Here is a 20,497-nt window from a genome sequence, read left to right on the forward strand (position 1 = left end):
AGAACTTTACTGGTAAGTCACAGCCACATGGTGATACACAGATTAATGGAGATGGGTTAAATTAATATGTAAGAGTTAGCCAATAAGAAGCTAGAGTTAATGGGCCAAGCAATGGTTTAATTAATACAGTTTCTGTGTGGTTATTTCAGGAGTCTGGGCAGCCAGGAAATGATCAAGAGGCCCTCTCACTAAGGTGGTGCTTTCAGGTAGGAGCCTGTCTCAATGTTCTGTGCCTTGTTTATCTTTTCTCTGGAAACAGTTAAGATCTTCCTTTTATCGCCAATATTTTCAACTTCAAAACTGTGTTTAGAGTAACTCTACTTCCCAAAGCTGAAAATGGATCCCTTTCAGGTTCTGGATGGATCACTTTCAATTTCCCATCTTCCAGTGAAATATATTTGTGGACACTTTTACCTGTCCTCAACCTTTCTCTAAATGTTGCATTCTTGTTTTCCTTCTATACATAATGAATTACTTCAACTCTGTTTTACAATTTATAAATTATCTTTTCAATTATGTCAAATATTAATAATATAATATATTATTATTATTAATATGTGCCAATGATGTTAGTTTTAATATTTCTATTTCATATTATTAATCTATTTTCAATAAAGGACTTTTATGGTATTAGCTGCTAATTTATAAATCTTTTTTTTAAATATAAAATAAAAAATAAATAAAAAACTAACACTATGGAATTGGACAAAACAAACTGAAGGGAGGGAGCCCTAGAGAAGACACAAGAAAAAGAAACTCACTTGTTCTCACACTCAGGAATCCGATAAAAACAATAAACTGAAAGAGATAATCTATATGTAAAGGGCTGGTGCAGAGCTGTTCATGCTGCCTGGAATCCTTCCTGTGAGTTTTGATCATGTGGATTTAGAGGATCTTGGCTTCATTTACTTATTTTAGAAAATCTTTGCCCTAGGGGATCAGATCAAACTAATTTTTTAACCCCATAGCATAAGAATGGATGCAAGCTATTAGTGATTTAACAGGATATTATGGCAATTTCTTTAATATACCAAAGTCTTGTCATCTGTCCCCATACAACTACTAAAAACGAAACCACTAAGTATATTAGTTACTTTTTCATTGTGGATCTATAAATGAGTAATCAGTAATAATGATGCCATAGACCTAAGTGAATGCTGCCTTGACAATTCCCCCACGTAAGAAATTTGTCCCAGGCAAGGGGCAGAATGTGACCAGATTATCTGCCAAAATACTACATGAATCGTGAGTAGCCCAGTTGCTTATAGACACCTATCTGCAGGTTTCCACTCTCTGTATTACTCTCAACAACACTGTCTTCAGAACAGAACAGCCTAAGTTCTTCTTATAGCATTCAATTGCTTTCTATGTCTAACACTCCAATGTCTTCCACACTAAGAAATCGGCATGAGAAAATGTCTGGGATAGCAATGGCTTCAGAAGAAACAGACTAGACTACCCTATTGACCTATTTCTTTATTTTAAAACCATCCTATCATCTTTTGTGTGCAAATTTAACATAATATTTTTTAAAAATTAGAATATTTAATTCAAAATTTTGATGTGTTAACATATCTAACCAACCCCATATATAGGTCCAACAGCCCCATGTTCCCTGTTACAAAGAAAATAAAATACAAGTCAAGTGGGTAAAAATACACTCAGTTATTGAGCCTCTTTATGCAGTAGCATCATCAAACAACTAGTAATTTAATAATTACATCCTACAATACATGAATAACGTCGGCTTTCAGGAAACAGTTTTCTCTGTTTTTTTCATAAGAATTTTTTAAAAATTTTTTTGGAAAAGAATAGCCCAATCTAGTACAAAATATTAAATGAAAACAAGAGCTTTCATAAAATCAACTAATAGGGATGACTAATTTTACTAAACTGCCCAAAATATTTTATAAGAACTGGAATCCAGGTTCATATTATGCCAAGAATATAACTGACAGAAGATCATAGAATCTGTAGCACATTCCCCACATGTCAAAATCATCATAAGTGAAGAGAGAGAAATGAACTTACATAAAATGTAGTATAATATCTGTGACTGGGGAGAATAAAAAGACTGATTAATAGAAACAGATGGTAAACGATCAGTAATTACCCTCAGAGTATAAAAAGTAATTCCCCATAAACAAAATTAACAAGTACAGGAGCTCTTTTATGTAAAAATTTATTTACTAAAGCAATATAAAATGTAAGAAATAGTGTTTAATTGATGAAGATTAACAAGTAGAATGATATCAATTTTCATACAATATTACACAGCAATCATCAGCTGACTTCAACATTTAAGTCTTTTTAGGAGCCAGGGTAGAGCTCAGAGACAGGAGTGCTGACCTAGCGTGTGTGAGGCCTGCTTTTACTCCCCACTGACATCATAAGCAGTTAGGCACATTTACATTTGGTAGGCATCCAAGCTCATTTTGAAGTAGAAGAAAATAGAGCAAGGAGCCAATGTGTGGAACATCCTTTAGACTAATAAAAGCTTCATATGTAATGAACAGTGAAAGATCAGCTTTTAAAGGAATGCATTAACAAATCCAGTTCAGATAAAATTCCTGTTATTTTTGTCAATAACTACATTTAACTTGATGGATTTAGAGCAGTTTATGAAAAGCGAGACACATGGTAACTCCATTTATCCATGTTTACTAACGTTTTAAATAGAAACCCGAGCTAGAATACTCATGAAGAGATGTACAGACACACCAACTAGAAATGGGGATTCGTTCCAAATGAAGGAAAAAGAAATCTAGTTTTGAAGTAATGTGATTCCCATAAGGTACCACAAACAATACTATTCATTTTTTAATGCTTCATTCACAAAACGTCTTCAAATTTTACAAGTATAGCAATAAAATTGCATTTAAAAGGAAAATGTTTGAAGAATATGACAAACAATGCTGACATGGGTTCACAAATAGCAATTTGAAAACTATGCAACACACATGACCAACAAAGGGAATGGCCGTGTAACATGACCAGAAGTAGAGGTCACTCCAGAGGAGGAGCAGATAAATCACAATAAATCCAACTAAAAATGCTCATTCATCATAACTAAAATTGTACTAAGAATTCCTGCATGAGTTATCTCTTAATGTAAAACGTCTGTTAGCTTATATAGCAAAATTCTTGCAGATTAGCCAAGTAATCGCTGAACAATTGTTTATTATGCTTCAAGTTGATAAACATCTGATGACTAAAATACACTAAAATCACTGGGGCAACTTTTCTATTTCAACAGTTCTGGCATGTTAAAGATAACTTTAAGTGTTTTTTTTTTTAACCCAGCATTTAGCAATATTTACAAAAAAAAAACCCACATTAACAATTACAGGTAAATTGGCTTTTTCAAAATCTTCTGTTGAATAAAGTGGAGCAAAAATGATTTGGCTTACTGCAAAATATACTATTAAAATAATTTCAAGTATTTATATGGGGGAAAACAGACAGAGAAGAGGAGGAGGAGAGGGAAAGAAATCTTTCCATTTTAGTAACTTATAAGAACACTGGACTTCAAATTTGATCTCAGGTTCTATAAGCACTAACTAGTCCAGTGACTTTAAGCCAAGCCCAACAACTCTGATTCTAATGGGAAATCATCAAAATTACTAGGGTGTATTCCACTTAATTAATAAAATATCCAGAAATCACAGAAAGACAATGTAAATAGGGAAGATCCTGTGCTCGTGAGGAAACTCTACCCCAGAGAAAGGCCTGTAAACATATACTACTTTCAAATGTGCCTCCCCTTTGATGCAGAAATTCTGTATCACTAACATAAACACTTGTCGAGATGGACAAGACAGTAAGCATAAGGATAATTGCTGTTGCATATATGTTATAATGGAAAACACAGCAGCAGACATACATGGCCATTGTGTGAATATTGGTAGTTATATAGTATTCCTCACATTCAACCATCAAGAAGGTAGTTTTTATATCTTTATTTATTTTATTGTATGAATGTTTTGCCTTCAGGTAAGTCTGTTTGCCAAGTTTATGCCTGGTCCCCATGGATGTCAGAAGAAGGTATCTGATCCTTTAGAACAGGAGTGTCTTAGTTAGGGTTTTTATTCCTTTGAAGAGACACCATGACTACAGCAACTCTTATAATGGAAAACATTTAATTGTAGTGACTCACTTAACAGTTTCAGAAGTTTGCTCCATTATTGTCATGGCAGGGAACAAGGCAGCATGCAGGCAGATAGGGTGGTAGAGAAGGAGCTGAGAGTTCGTACATCTTGACTACCAAGCAACAGGAAGTGCTCTGAGCTATTAGGCAGTATTTTCAGCATATATGACACCTCAAAGTCCACCTTCATAAAGATACTCTTCCTTCAACAATGCCACACCTCCCTAACACTCCATTGGGAGCCCATTTTCTTTCAAATCACCACGAGGAGTTACATGCACTCAGCCATGATCTCTGATCCTCTGCAAGAATAGTCAGGGCTCAGAATTGAACTCTGGTCCTCTGCAAGAATAGTCAGGGCTCAGAACTGAACTCTGGTCCTCTGCAAGAATAGTCAGGGCTCTTAACCACTTAGCTGTCTCTCCCAGCCTCCCAGCCTACCAGCATATTATTTTATATAATAAATTATTTTTAAAAATTACTTCTTGTTTAGGTCTTCCAGTTAATAGCAACTCAGAGAGAATACAATAAACAAACCTAAAAAACTAAATATCTGATACAGTCTTCCATACCAAGATTATGGATTGGTTAATCACTAATCACTGATTACCAATACTGAAAAGCAGACACTAGACTTAATTCCCTAAGAAAACTCATGCCAACAAAAGAGTGGGGAAGGCACTCAAAAATGGCTAAATGGAAAACTGGAAAGCCACCCTACCAAGGCTTCACTATTTTAAGACATAAGACAGCATGATGAACTGTCCTGTGACCTTCCTAAAAGGTTAATAAACTTCATTTTTGATCAAGCCCTTCAAGTCATATTTTTTAGTTCAATCATAATATCAGCTGTCTATTCCTCAAAGTAACTGTTTAATAGTGAACATTTAAAAAACAATCTGTGTGTATGTCTGCAACCATCTGTAATGAGGTATGGTGCCCTCTTCTGGCCAGCAGACATACACACAGATAGAATATTGTATACATAATAAATAAATAAATAAATAAATAAATAAATATTTTTTAAAAAAATACAAAGTCCTCAGGTCTATTGAAACAAGCTCTTAGAAAGAGGCATCACGCCTATGACTGGTACGTAAATCACTAGCAATGCCTTGGATACAGCCCAAGTCTCTGAGTTCCTGGACATGGTAAAAAGAGATGGATTAGTGTAGTTTCTCTTCCAAGGCTTTATTTCATGTAGAAAAAAAAAAGCTTTTACTCAGAAATTCATACAAATATATTCTCTTTTAAAGAAATAACAATTTACTTTTCTTAGAGGAGCACTGAAATGCACGCAAAATTAATGGCTATTTTGAGATCTTTTTTAAGGCTGTAGATGGAAGGTCTTACTTATAGTATATTTATGTGTAGTTATCAAGAAAGCTCACATTATTTGTAATATTCTTCAGATAATGAGTAGAATACTCATTAAATTTTAGTCAAGTAAGTAGTACAACATTATCCTTATTTCAAATGAAAATCAAGTGGTATTTATACTGAGCAGCAATATGCACACTTCTGCACCAGCCCTAATGACCTGCTTCATGCCACGTAATGGAGGTTTCTATTACCTTTTAGTAAATATTGCTGTGTAAATTCTATTATCCTTTCTCTCTCCTCCTTCCCTACTAATGTACTGTAGAGATGAAGTATGACATCTAGCCTTCCGTGATACTATTCATAAAGTCTACAATAAAATACCTCTTTAATTCTGGGTTTCAGCAACTATCTAATTACTAAGACATCTCACAAAAATCACCTACTCTCAGGCTGCACTGTATAACCTAGTACAGAGAAAAATTAATTAAAAAATGGCAAGGCTCATTATGTATAAAAACTGGTAAGTAAAGTAGATAAATAAAATTATCTTGTATGTATAAAGATCATATGTATTTCATCAACTAAATATGTGACTGTTTCATGTGGGAGAAACAAACCAGTGCTTCTCTCTGTAATATTCCTACCACTGAGCCAGTTCTCCAGGCCATAGTCAACTGTTAAGTTTTCTGTTTGCACAGGCAATGTTGTTTGGTATCTCACTGTTCTCATGGACAAAATTCAGTGGCTACACTATCTTTAAGTGCTTAGAAACTCATCCTGTTCTGTTTGGATTGATTTTTGTCATCAAATTTTTATTTCCAAATTGACATAATGATTTTACACTAATTAAGTACAAATATCTAGTAAATAAAAGTTTCTCCCCCATTGGGGGGGGGGAAGGCCCATGAACTCTCAAACCTTACATTTTTCACTAGTAACCAGCAACTCTTTAGGGACAGGACAGCAAATATGAACACAATTCATAGTGAATAAAACAAGCACAGAAGAGAACATATTTGGCATTATAAGATTGGTAAGGTTCACACTTGGAGTCTTTGCTGAGTGCTTTTCTAGATGCTGAAGGATATTCAGTATTCCTGACCTCTATACATTACATGTCAACAGCATCCTGTTGTGGTTATGGCAAGTGGATATACGTGCCAAGGTCAAATCCCACTAGCAGTCATTTCAAGTTGGGAAAGAGGTAACCACTCCTCAGTAGGCTGACAGCACACAGCTGTAAGGAAGACACACTGCTATGTCGCAAAATTTCCAACTTAAACTAATTTCAAGAAGCTACATTACCTAGCTACAAAAGGCAGGGAAATTAACAAGGTAACTATAAACTAGCTAAATTGACTTTACAACCATTTCATATACACCACATATTTACTTAAGGTTAAGTAACCAAATTACTAACACTAGTGACAGCTGAAGTCAAAACCTTCTGAATGCCCTCCAGGATTGATTGAGTTGTAGGATATTTGTATACTGTGTGTAAATAAATTGCTGTGATTAGTGTAATAGAAAGCTGTACGGCCAATAGCTAGGCAGAAGGGATAGGCGAAACTTCCAGGTGGAAAAAGGAGGAGGAGATAATCCAGGCATGCAGGAGTTACCAGCCAGAGGTGGAGGAGGCAGGATGGGCAGTATAGAGATGAGGTAATGAGCTTCATGGGAGAACATATATTTTAAAAAAATGGGTTAATTTAAGTTGTAAAAAATAACTAGGAACAAGGCAAGGCTAATGCTCAACTTTTATCACTGAGTCTCTGTGTCATAATTTGTGGGTGGGTCATTCTGATGAAAAATTACTACTACACCGAGTGATTCACATAATTTCTCTAGTTGATGAGTATCAGCTATCTCACCCCTTCTTCCGTGAACAGTAAACCTGTGAAAGGGTAGTTTCTGTTGACCATTTTACTGCACAGTGCACAATTATCCACAAGAGGCAGTGACACTATGAAGACGGGAGTCAGGAAACAATGAATATAGTGGAGAAAAATGCCTACAACTAGCAAAAGAAGCAGGTACAGAAGAGTCAAAGATGGTGGTTGACTCACTTGGCAAAAATGTAACAGTTTTTAAGTAAAGATTTGAAATAAAAATCAATTTGGTGATAAAAATATGCTGATCAACGAATATAAACTAAATACAGAAAATGGTTGACCAATGGAATCAAATAGAAGACCCGGATATTAACCCACAAACCTATGAACACCTGATTTTCAACAAAGGAGCTAAAACTATACAATGGAAGAAAGAAAGCATCTTCAACGAATGGTGCTGGCATAACTGGATGTCAACCTGTAGAAGAATAAAATAGACCCATATCTATCACCATGCACAAAACTCAAGTCCAAATGGATTAAAGACCTCAGTATCAATCTGAACACACTGAACCTGATAGAAGAGAAAATGGGAAGTAGTTTACAACATATGGGCTCAGGAGACCACTTCCTACGTATAAACCCAGTAGCACAGACAATAAGGGCAACAATGAATAAATGGGACCTCCTAAAACTGAGAAGCTTCTGTAAAGGAAAGGACACTGTCACTAAGACAAAAAGGCAACCTATTGATTGGGAGAAGATCTTCACTAACCCTGCAACAGACAAAGGTCTGCTCTCCAAAATATTTAAAGAACTCACGAAACTAGATTTTAAAATGCTATTTAACCCAATTAAAAAATGGGGTACTGAACTGAACAGAGAATTCTCAGCAGAAGAAGTTCAAATGGCCAAAAGACACTTAAGGTCATGCTCAACCTCCTTAGCGATCAGGGAAATGCAAATCAAAACAACTTTGAGATATCATCTTACACCTGTTAGAATGGCTAAAATCAAAAACACCAATGATAGCCTTTGCTGAAGAGGATGTGGAGTAAGGGGAACACTCATCCATTGCTGGTGGGAATGCAAACTTGTGCAACCACTTTAGAAAGCAGTGTGGCAGTTTCTCAGGATATTCTGGATCAACCTACCCCAGGATCCAGCAATACCACTCCTGGGAATATGCCCAAGAGATGCCCTATCATACTACAAAAGCATTTGTTCAACTATGTTCATAGCAGCATTATTTGTAATAGCCAGAATCTGGAAACAACCTAGATGCCTCTCAATGGAAGAATGGATGAAGAAAGTGTGGAATATATACTCATTAGAGTACCACTCAGCGGTAAAAAACAATGACATCTTGAATTTTCATCCATGCAAATGGATGGAAATAGAAAACACTATCCTGAGTGCGGTAACCCAGACACAAAAAGATGAATATGGTATGTACTCACTCATTAGTGGATTCTAGCCATAAATAAAGGACATTGAGCCTATAATTCATGATCCTAGAGAAGCTAAATAAGAAGGTGAACCCAAAGAAAACATGTAATCATCTTTCTGGATATTGGAAGTATACAAGATTTCCAGGCTAAAAGTGAGAGCTTGGGTGTGGGAGTGGAGTGGGGGTAAGGGGAGATGGGAAGAGAGAAGTGAGAAGGGGAGGATGGGGAGAACTTGGGGGAATGGGACTGTTGGGATGGAAGAAGAGTGGATATGGGAGCAGGGAAGCATATATCTTAATTAAGGGAGCTAGTTTAGTGTTGGCAAGAGACTGGACTTTAGAGGGGTTCCCAGGTGTCCAAGGAGATGTCCCCAGCTTGTTACTTGGGCAGCTGAGGAGAGGGTGCCTGAACTGGCCCTATACTATAGCCACACTGATGAATATCTTGCATATCAACATAGAACCTTCATCTGGCAATGAATGGAGATAGAGACAAAGACCCACATTGGAGCACTGGACTGAGCTCCCAAGGTCCAAATGAGGCGCAGAAGGAGAGAGAACATGAGCACGGAAGTCAGGACCACAAGGGATGTGCCCACCCACTGAGATGGTGGGGCTGATCTAATGGGAACTCACCAAGGCCAGCTGGACTAGGACTGATGGAGCATGTGATCAAACCAGACTCTCTGAATGTGGCTCAAAAGGAGGGCTGACTGAGAAGCCAAGGACAATGGCACTGTTTTTTTTTTTATGCTAAAGGACAGACATTCTTTATTTTTATCTAATGCCCAGTTATTCACACTACCCAGATATATCCTTCTGAAGCAAGAAGGGTAGCTTAATGCTTAGATTTAGACATATTTTACAGCCTATAATCTTTTTTTCTTTTTTTTTATTGAGAAAAGGAAAAAAGAAAGTTTCCCCCTCCTCCCAGCCTCCCATTTCCTTCCCCCTCCTCCCATCCTTCTCCCCCTCCCCCCACTCCTCCCCTTGCTCTCCAGTCCACGAGGGGTGCACCCACCCACTGAGACAGTGGGGCTGATCTATTGGGAGCTCACCAAGGCCAGCTGGACTATGACTGAAAAAGAATGGGATAAAACCGGACTCTCTGAACATGGCGAACAATGAGGGATGATGAGATGCCAAGGATAATGGCACGGGGTTTTGATTTTACTTCATGTTCTGGCTTTGTGGGAGCCTAGCCAGTTTGGATGTTCACCTTCCTAGACATGGACGGAGGGGGGAGGACCTTGGACTTTCCACAGGGCAGGGAACCCTGACTGCTTGTTGGCACTGGGTTTTGATTCTACTGAATGTATTGGCTTTGTGGGAACCTAGTCTGTTTGGATGCTCACCTTCCTAGACCTGGATGGAGGGGGGAGGACCTTGGACTTCCCACAGGGCAGGGAACCCTGACTGCTTTTTGGACTGGAGAGGGAGGGGGGGCGGATAGTAGGAGGGGGAGAGAAATGGGAGGAGGGGAGGAGGTGAAAATTTGTAATAATAATAATATAATTAAATAAAATATCACAGTAAAAAGAGATTCAGTATACAAGGAAGTCATTATTAGCTTTAATTTAAAGACATGTACTTGCTCATTTATTCAATAAAGATCTCTGGACATTGTAAGAAAATTACAGGAAATAATAGTCCAGTGAAAGTAGATTAAGAATTCTTCAACACAAGTTTACACATCAAATTCAACTACACATAAACAGATCATTCACCACCATCAAGTGAGATTTACAGACCCTTAGGTGACAGGGTAGTTATGCAAATCAGTGTGAAACATAGCCTTAAAAGAGAAAAAGCAAAACTATGTAATCCTTTGGATAGATGAAGAAAGAACCTTGGAATACAACAAAAAACCTATGTAAAAAATTCTACAATAAAAGACATAAGGGAATGTAGCTCAACTCAATCACCGTCATACATGAAAAGTCCTCAATTAGCATTATTTGAACTCAACAGCTAAAATACTGATGTTTTCCTTTAAAATCAGAAACAAGAAAAGGATGGCCACAATTACTACCTCACTTTGACATAATATTGAAAGTTTCAGCCAGAATAATAAAAAGTTTGAATTAGTACATATTAGTACATTATCGAAACCTAAACTAGCTCCTATGTTCAATGCGTTGTTAAGATACATTCTTTGTTATACCACCAAGCATTAAGGATTGCTTTATTAAAGAAAGGAAGAGATGGGGTTGAGGTGAAAGTGATTTGTGAAAGTAGCTGGAACATAAAAGTGAATCTAGGAAGAGAACAGCTACTGTAGATTTCTGGAAAGGCCTCAATAGAAAGACTAACTGGAAACACTCATTCTGCAGAACTTGTAACTCACTGCAATGTGCCTGTGATAGTGCTGGGGAAACACACACTTTGCAAAATCACATTCCAAAGGCACTTGACAAGGCAAGGGCACGAGAATGGAAGGAAACGTCTCTTCTTCCAGTTATGCCCCTAACCCCTCCACAGACACTGCTGAACCTTTCATTTCTTGCAATGGAGAAACACCACCAGTGGGATGGCTCTGCATTCAGGGATAGTGGAGAAAGCTTAATAGGCACAGGTCTATCATTAGAGTCTAAGCGAAAGTTAATAGACAACTCATAACACACATATAATGTTCTTATCTTATTATATTTTCAAACCCCCATGGTGAACACTTACCCAACTGGTTCAATGTCCTAAGCAATCCTAACTGGTCTCTTTCCTTCCCACAGAGGTTTTACTCTGTCTCCTAAAACCTCTCTGGCCCATGCACAGGGCAGCTGGTATCCTAAAGGTGCTTGAACTGAACTGAACACACCATGGCCTAAATGCCTTTCAAACAACCAGGCCAGGCCATATTTTTAAAAACCAACACTTTTTAATCCTATGAGGATATAAAAGTCCCATGAGGCACTGAGTTTATTAAGCATTTTTCATACTGGGATCAGTACTAAAATCTTGCCCTGAAATACAGAATGAAGAAGATTTGATTTAAAATGCCCCTTTGGATCTATATACTTCAGAAGGATGTGCATCTCCATCTGTGTCTCCTTTTGCAGCAAATAACTGAAATAATTCATATGAAGGGAAACAAAAAAGGAAAAATATCCCTTGTGGCTTAATCCTAAATTTTCACTCTCTAACTTATGTAGCATATATCTCAAGGAAATGTTCTAAATGTATAAAATGTATCATGTATACCAAAATACAGAGATGAACAAAGAGCACAACTCACTTGTACCCTACACCTACCTTTGCCAAGTGTCACTATTCAACTTCAGATTGCTATAATCCTAAAAAACCTTCTATTCTCTAAATTGCCACCCCCATACCCAACAGACCCCTATGCCCTAATCAGCATACCCACTGTTCTAGATTTAAGATTCACTCTCTCAGCTTGTGGATAGTTGTTTGGTTTTGTTTTTTATGGCATGTGCTTTTAACCATGAGCAATATGTAATATTTTGTAAATATGTAAATTTTTAAGCAATACGCTCAAATATTTTTTTTATCATTGACTATTATGATGCAAGAGATTTCAACTTCAAATATATTCATCTGACTCATAAAGATTTGATGAATTCATAAAAAGATTTATATTTTAATAATTCTGCAATTAACATCCCTATGCATGATTATACACATATGGAATGTCTTCTTTCTGGATGTCAAATACATAAATGAATAGTCACCAGGTCTTAGAATGGGCACATTACTAATTTTACTACATCATGCCAGATCATTTCTCATAATGACTACACTAATCTACACCAAGTGAAATTTTATTAGATAGTAAAAAACTGAACCAGACTCATGACTTCTGTTTGTATTTAAAAGGAATGAATAGGGCATGCTTATAAATTAGATCCTAATTACTATGGAATATGCCCCTCAGTGTAATAGGACACGTGAATGGGTTGACAGTCAAATGCTCTGCATAAAAGTCTTGGATGGTAAGTGAACCTTGGATAGAGATTGGCACCCTCTCAATTTCCTTCATTCGAAGTCCCCAACAATAAACCTTTGGCAAATTATTTCTTCAAAGCCTGTGACTTACTCAGTCTTGACTTGATGGAAATGTGCAGAATATTCTGGCCTAAGGGTCCTGTTTTAGCTAATGAATCTCAGTTCTCTTTACAAAAGGCATTAATATCATTCATGACTTGCATCAAGCATCTTAATAACTCTCCTTGTATACTATATGCATTTATTCATTCATACATTCATTGGTACACGACAAGGAGTTAAGTACCACAAAACCCAAGCACAGTTCCAACGTTCAGGAGTATACAGTCTCCAACTAAGCTGTATAACACAAAGGACGCCAGTCAAGTGTTATGCTGATTATCTGAGAAGCAGCTGTGTCATCTTCAAATGTCAAGTATACACTGGATTAGTAGAAAATAAAAAGTACACTAAACTAGACCACTAATAAATTTTTACATTGGTTATATTTTGAAATGACTATATTCTGATGCTTATTCAAGGAGATATAAATTATTTTTCACTGTTTCCTTTTTCTACTAAGGCCACAAGTTTTAAACTTACAAATGTGGCTCACCTTGTTTTAAGCAAGTATACCCAATAAGAAGAGAGGCAAGCATAACTAACTAAGCAAGATGATTCCCAAGATGGGTAGATACAAAACTGTACAGAAACGAGTCAGCATCAGGAGGAGACACAGCAAACTTGCAGGTAACTTGAGCATCATGTAAAGTTGGGAGATCTTACTCACCCTTACCACACACGTACAAAACCAGTTAACTACGGATGATGATTATGCCAGCTTGGTTCAATATAGCATATTCGTACTATCCAATCACATCCCATAACAGCAGGTTGAATGTCTTGAATATACAGAATAAAACACATGCAATACAAATGAATAAATCAAAGTAATTAAGTTGAATGTGTGCATCTCAGCAGAAACCATTTTAACAGTAGGGCTTTACTATACCTTACACGTATGAGTTAGCTAGGTGAGAGAGGGCAGGGAATGAAACAATCCCAATCACAACCAAGGAGTCAGAGACAGCAAAAATGAACAAAAGTAGGAAGAACTGCTCACAGCAACCCTGGTAATCCTAGCTCATGGCAATATGTACATTTCTTTACTTTAGATATTAAAATAATGTACAGAATATACAGGAAATAATATTTTATCCATATTTTGCTTTATATAATCATCAAAACTACTATCAGAATTGCCAAAACTAAGTGATAAGCAGCTTACAAACACTCACTAGAGACATAAGTCACCATAATCCCAAGAGGTCAAACAGATAATTTTAGTATCTGAGCTTCTTGATTCAATCCTGTACAGAATAGGTACCATTTATTTCAGTAACCTTTAAAAAGGTATATAGGCAATATAGCTATATTTTCTCTGATTTAGACCCAGGAGCTCTTATATTGCTTACACAATGTTTCTTTGTGTAATCAAGGATGGCCTGGGACTATGTAGGCCAGGTTTACCTTAAATCCATAGTGATTTCCCTGCTTCGGTTTCCTGAGTGCTAGGTATGAAGTTGTGAGCAACAATGACTGGCTCCTCTTTTGAAGTTTTGCCTCATACTTTTTCAGTTGTGGAATTAAATGGATACAAGATTAAAAGTTCAATCAAGAGCTGGCAAATGATCCTTTAAATGATGCATATACAAGAATGCCTTTGAGTTCTCATTCTACTCCTGTCTCAAGCACCAAACATCTCTGAAAGCTACTTTTCATGAATATACATAAAATTAAAAAAAAAACAGTCAATGGAATAGTAAAAAGAGCAAGAGGATTTGCTGTGGATGAAAGATTTTAATAAGACTTAAAAAGCAGAATTAACTTCAGCAGCTGGAAGTTATATTGGGCTCACACCAAAGGACGTTACTGCTGCTGTTTGCAAACGTGATGGATGAGAGCAGTTTGCAACAGTGATGGATACAAATAAATATTTCATCACAAAAACGTGTTCTATTGTTGTATTTGTAAATTTCAAACAATTATAAGGGCTGCACAGCAGCGCAGGCTGTTAATCATTTTCATCCGCATGTAGTCATTTTGTTCTCCTTTTCTCCTTCTGTGAAACTACTCCATTCACTGGGCTACAGGGAATTGAAAACTGCTTTTCTAATGATAAAATAAAAACAGCCACCTTCTTTCCAACTAACAGAATTATGTACATCTTTTTAATTGCATTTGATCCTTTGAACTTGAAACATTACAATAACCTGCTAACACTGAGTGATTCAATAATAAAATCCAGAAGGAAGAGCAGAGAGGGAAATACACCCTTTTAAAGATGCATTCCAGCTTGTTTCAATAATTCATAAAATATATGACCTCATAAGTGCACAAAGAAGTACAATATAGCCCAAAAAATGAACAGAGATGGAAATATTGATACTATTATATTTTTTTATAAACACACTAACAAGGTGTGCCCTCCAAACAAACAAAACTCCTCATAGTACAGCAGTGTCCTATGTTTTTATCATCAACTCATCAGGAACTAGAGTCTAGAGTGTGAGGTTCAATTCTCAGTAAAACCACAGCAGGAAGAATAATCAAGAGGCAGTTAAAGAAAAGGCTGGAGAGGACGGAGAAGTCAGATTCTAAGTCTACTCAGCAGGAATCTTCTGATATCTGGGCACAGGACCGAAAAGAGCAAAATCTTCTGTGAAGACACAAAAAGATGTCTCTTGTCTTTTTCCTATCCCAAACAAACGAATGGAAAATAAAAACAAACAAACAAAATAAACCTCCAAAAACTACAAAAACAAGAAATAGAAATTTGACCTCAGATAAAACCTAGACAAAATTTCTTGGCAGTCACATCATGATGTAGGATTTCCCTCTGTATGCTTGAATACAATTGGTTAATTAATAAAGGGGGAACAGGGCTAGGTGGGGAAAACTAAGCTGGGGAAAAAGGAGGCAGAGTCAGAGAGAAGCCATGGAGCCGTGGAGACAAACACTGGGAACTTTACCCGGTAAGCCACAGCCACATGGCAATATACAGATTAATAGAAATGGATTAAATTAATATAAGAGTTATCCAATAAAAAGCTAGAGCTAATGGGCCAAGCAGTGATTTAATTAATGTAGCTTTTGTGTAAGTGCTGCCATTTCTATTACCCTAGCCCAGCTGCCCAGGGACATGAACTCACTGAGAACATAGAGGTCAATGGAAAAATGAATACAAGGACCTAGAGTAGACAGGGAGAGAGAGAGAGAGAAATGAAGGAAGAAAGCATGCGGGATAGGGTGGGGTGCATGACAGGAAAAAAAAAGCTTAAAAAGGGGAGAAGAAACAAGAAAAATACTGCCTCCAAGTCAATGACATTCATGACTGGAAATGTCACTAAAACCCACAGGACTTCAAGAAAACCTAAAACCATTCACATACGAAACCTCTTGAAAGAAATGTGGAAAGCTAAGAAAATGAGTCACAAGGTTAAAGTGAGAAAAATTAGATCAAAACAAGAAATTACTTTATCACTAAAGATTCACTAAAGGGCAAGGAAGATAAAAATGAAGAGAACTAATTACAAATGAAAACTTAGAACTAATTACAAACGATTAAAAACATGAAGCAAAATTGCCGTGCTGCTGGGGATAAATCCAGAAATTCGTTTACAGTGCTCAAGCACTATGACACAACCTAGGTGCCTAAAAGATTAATTACACTTGTACACCCTCTCTGCAAGAGGACTACAGAGCTAATGAAAAGCAAGCTTTCCCGCACAAGCAGAAGAGTTAAACATGCAGACATCAATTCACACTGGAACACACTGCTCAAGAGTGGAAAGACACTGAGAAAGAAGCATTCTAAAGCATTTCTCTGGTGGAAAAAATATCACACTGTCCTTAGAATTCTATAGAGAAACATTATAATTGAACGAAGATGAAACTTAAGGCTACTATGATCAATGTAGTTAACTAGATGCAGAAACTAAATGATTCAACCAGTGCAAAGAATGTCCCAGGCTACTAGAAATAGGAATGGTGGAGAAGGGGATAAGGCAGAAATTGAGTACCAAAACAAAGAGACAAGAAATTAGTTTGAGTTTCCTATAGTTTAGGGAGGGCAACTTTTGGCACAACAAGTGAAATATAATACAAAACAACAGAACAAGCTTTAATATCCAAAGACATAAAAATAGTCTAAAATATGGAAGATCATATTGCCTTGAGTTGATCAATACACACTGAAAACATGTCCTGAAGTATCATATACCTAATACAGATATATAGATATTGCTACCTCCTAATAAACAAACTACACAATAAGTATTTAAGCATCCCTTAGTAGGTGGCTGGAGATAGCTCAGAGATTAAGATTGTTTGCTGCTTTTGCAGAGAATTTAATTTCTAAAACTCACATTACAATGACCTGTAGCTTCTTATTTCCAAGGTCTCCTTCCCTCCCTCCCTCCCTCCCTCCCTCCCTCCTTCTCTCTCCCTCTCTCTCTCATGCACGCACACATGCATGCACACACACACACAGATATACACACACAGACCCACATAGATGATAGACAGAGGAATGGATGGACGGATAGATAGATAGATAGATAGATAGATAGATAGATAGATAGATAGAAGAAAAGAAAAGAAAAGAAAAAAAAGGACTTTTGGGAAGCTAGGAACATAGCTTAGTGACAGAATGCCTATTTAGTACGCATGAGGCTTCAAAGTTTTGGCCCAATGCATAGTCACAGACACAAAAGTCTCTTAAGATCTTAGGAAACAAAAATGTAACCAAACTGCTCTTCAGCTGAAAAGAAAAGTATATTAAAGCTCATAAAATTTCGTTCCCATAGTTTCTTAAAAACACTACCAGAAAACAAAAACAAATCTCCATAGAAAAAAATGATAGATGTCTCATTCTTCACCTTTTATTCTACAGACTCTCTCCCCCCCCCCCCCCACCACATGCGCATAGCCACAGCACTCTGTAGTCTACACACTCATTTCTCCACAGGCTCTCCTCACTCACTCAGCACCACCCTCCTGTTGTCCCTGCCTCCACACCCCAGCCCTTCACCGAAACTCTGCTCAAGCAGTGTCCCTGAGCTTCCCTTCCGTCCCTCTCATGGATTTGGCTTCTTTTCTCTAAGTGTCACATGTGATACATGTAAACCTAGCAATTTCAACAGCTGAAAATGGGCAAAAACATAGGCCAACTGTAGAAAAGGAAAAAGAGGTGTTACATTAATAAGGAAAGGATCATTTCCCATCTCTTTAATCCAACAACATGGTACAGAAATAAAAAAAAAAAGAATGAGCTAGGATTAAATAAGGTAGAGCAAATACGTTAATCTGGAAACAGTGGTTCTATATGTACATCAAAACTGTAAAAACCAAGCATGTATGTAAACTACAAAGAAACATCATGAAAACCAGATATGATACACAAGCCAGATATTAATCCATAATAAAGCAAAAAACATGAATTGATGCTAAAATAAAAATACTGAAAACCCCTAAGTGTTGGATTTTATTTTTCTTACAATTTTAGGTCTAACAGGAATGAAACATAGATGGGAGAGATTTTACTTGACTGAACTAATTATTTGGAAGAAAAATGTAAATTCTTTTCAGAGTCATGGGGATACAAAAACAAGTCATTTAAAAGATACAATCCCAAAAAACAAAAAAATGGAACACCTGAATTATAAAAATTGTCACCATAGTGACCCCAATTCATCATCCAGGTCTAACAAGGGCATCCATGTATGTGCTCAAAATGATTTCACCATGTAACACATACACATAACAAGAGAATTAAGAGAACTAGAGAAACAGTAGGGTGTATGGGTACCAGAGCCTCCTATATTCATGGCCCACCAAAATACAGAAATCAGAGAAAACCCTGAAAAGCTTGTTGGATACAAAGATCCACTAAGAACACTAAGCGTACACACCAGAACATACGTACAGGTTCTAGAACATGAATCATAAAGCAAATAATCTTGGGTGAAAGACATATGACTTTAACACATGAACAGGACACTATGAACATGCAACAGTCAAGCAGCAGCATCAACCATCACTGGACAAGGTATGGAAGTGGAGAAAACAATAACACTCAACTTTACCCACACACAGGAACTGATTCGGGGTTATCAAAATATAAATAAGAAAATTAAATGCAACATTCTAAAACAAGGCTTGGAAGAAATTCTTTCTAATTGATAAAAATATTTTAAGAAATTTCAATATTCTGCTCTCTTCAGCAGCACAAATACTAAAATTGAAACAATAGAGATTAGTATTGCCCCTGCTCAAAGATGACACACAAATTTGTGAAGCATTCCATATTTTTATAGCTGAAAAAGCCTTTGACAAAATACAACATTCCTTCATGATAAAGGGTCTCAGAGAGAGCAGGGATGCAAGGAAAATACCTAAAAATAATAAAGGCAATATACAACAAGCCAACAGCAAACATCAATCTAAATGGAAAGAAACTCTCAACAGTCCTACTGAAATCAGGAATAAGAAAAGGTTATCTACTCTCTCCATATTTATTCAATATAGTAATTGAGGTTCTAGTTGGAGCAATAAGAAAACAGGGGATCAAGAGGATACATTTCAGAAAAGAAGAGGTCAAACTTTCACTATTTACTGATGACATGATAGTTTACATAAGTGACCCCAAAAATTCTACCAAGGAACCTCTAGGACTCATAAACACCTTCAGGAATGCAGCATATTTTAATACAATATTAACTAAAAAAATCAGTAGCCCTCCTTTATACAAATGATAAATGCGCTAAGAAAGAAAACAGAGAATCATCACCCTTCACAATAGCCACAAATAACATAAAATATCTTGGAATATCTTTAATCAAACAAGTGGAAGACCTGAATGACAAGGACTTTTAAGTCTTTGAAAAAAAAATGAAGACGACACCAGAAATTGAAAATGTCTCCTATGCCCTTGGGTAGGCAGAATTAACCTAGTAAAAATGGCAATCTTAACCAAAATCAATCTACAGATTCAATGCAATGCCCAGCAAAATTCTTCACAGAACTTGAAGGAACAATACTCAACTTCATACAGAAAAGCAAAAAACAGAGGATATCAAAAACAACCCTATACAATAAAAGAATTTCGGTAGACATCACAATCCCCGACTTCAAACTCTACTACAGAGCTACTGCACTGAAAACAGCCTGGTATTGGCATAAAAACAGACAGAAGAACCAATAGAAACAAATCAAAGATTCAGATATCAATCCACACACCTACAAACACCTGATTTTTATAAAGAAGCAAAAAATATAAAATGGAAAAGAAGAAAGCATAGTCAACAAATGGTGCTGTAATAACTGAGTATCAACATGTAGAAGAATGAAAATAGGCCCAAATCTATCACCATGCACAAAACCCAAGTCCAAATGGATCAAAGTTCTCAACATAAAGCCAACTACACTGAACCTCATAGAAGAGAAAGTGGGAAGTACATTTATTTGAGTGCATTGGCACAGAAGACCACTTCCTAAATAAAAACCCAGTAGCAACAACACTGAGAGCAATAATTAATAAATGGGACCTCCTGAAACTGAGAAGCTTCTGTAAAGCAAAGGACACGGTTAACAAAACAAAACGACAGCCTACAGAATGGAAAAAGATCTTCACCAACCCCACATCAGACAGAGTACTGATCTCCAAAATATACAAAGAATTCAAGAAATTGGTCATCAAAGAACAAATAATCCAATAAAAAAAATGGGGTAGAGACCTACACA

General features: G+C 36.7%; 1 protein-coding gene and 1 pseudogene across 2 annotated transcripts in view; one reads left to right on the forward strand and one right to left on the reverse strand.

Moving 5' to 3' along the window:
- Nucleotides 1-20,497, reverse strand: part of Tpk1 (thiamin pyrophosphokinase 1) — a 362,458-nt gene that overhangs the window by 259,680 nt on the left and 82,281 nt on the right. The window lies entirely within an intron of this gene.
- LOC121435745 lies at nt 18,968-19,067 on the forward strand (annotated as a pseudogene).

This window comes from Microtus oregoni, unplaced genomic scaffold (genome assembly GCF_018167655.1).
Source record: "Microtus oregoni isolate MIOR12 unplaced genomic scaffold, Mior012 000046F_ref0000063, whole genome shotgun sequence".
Lineage (NCBI taxonomy): Eukaryota > Metazoa > Chordata > Mammalia > Rodentia > Cricetidae > Microtus > Microtus oregoni.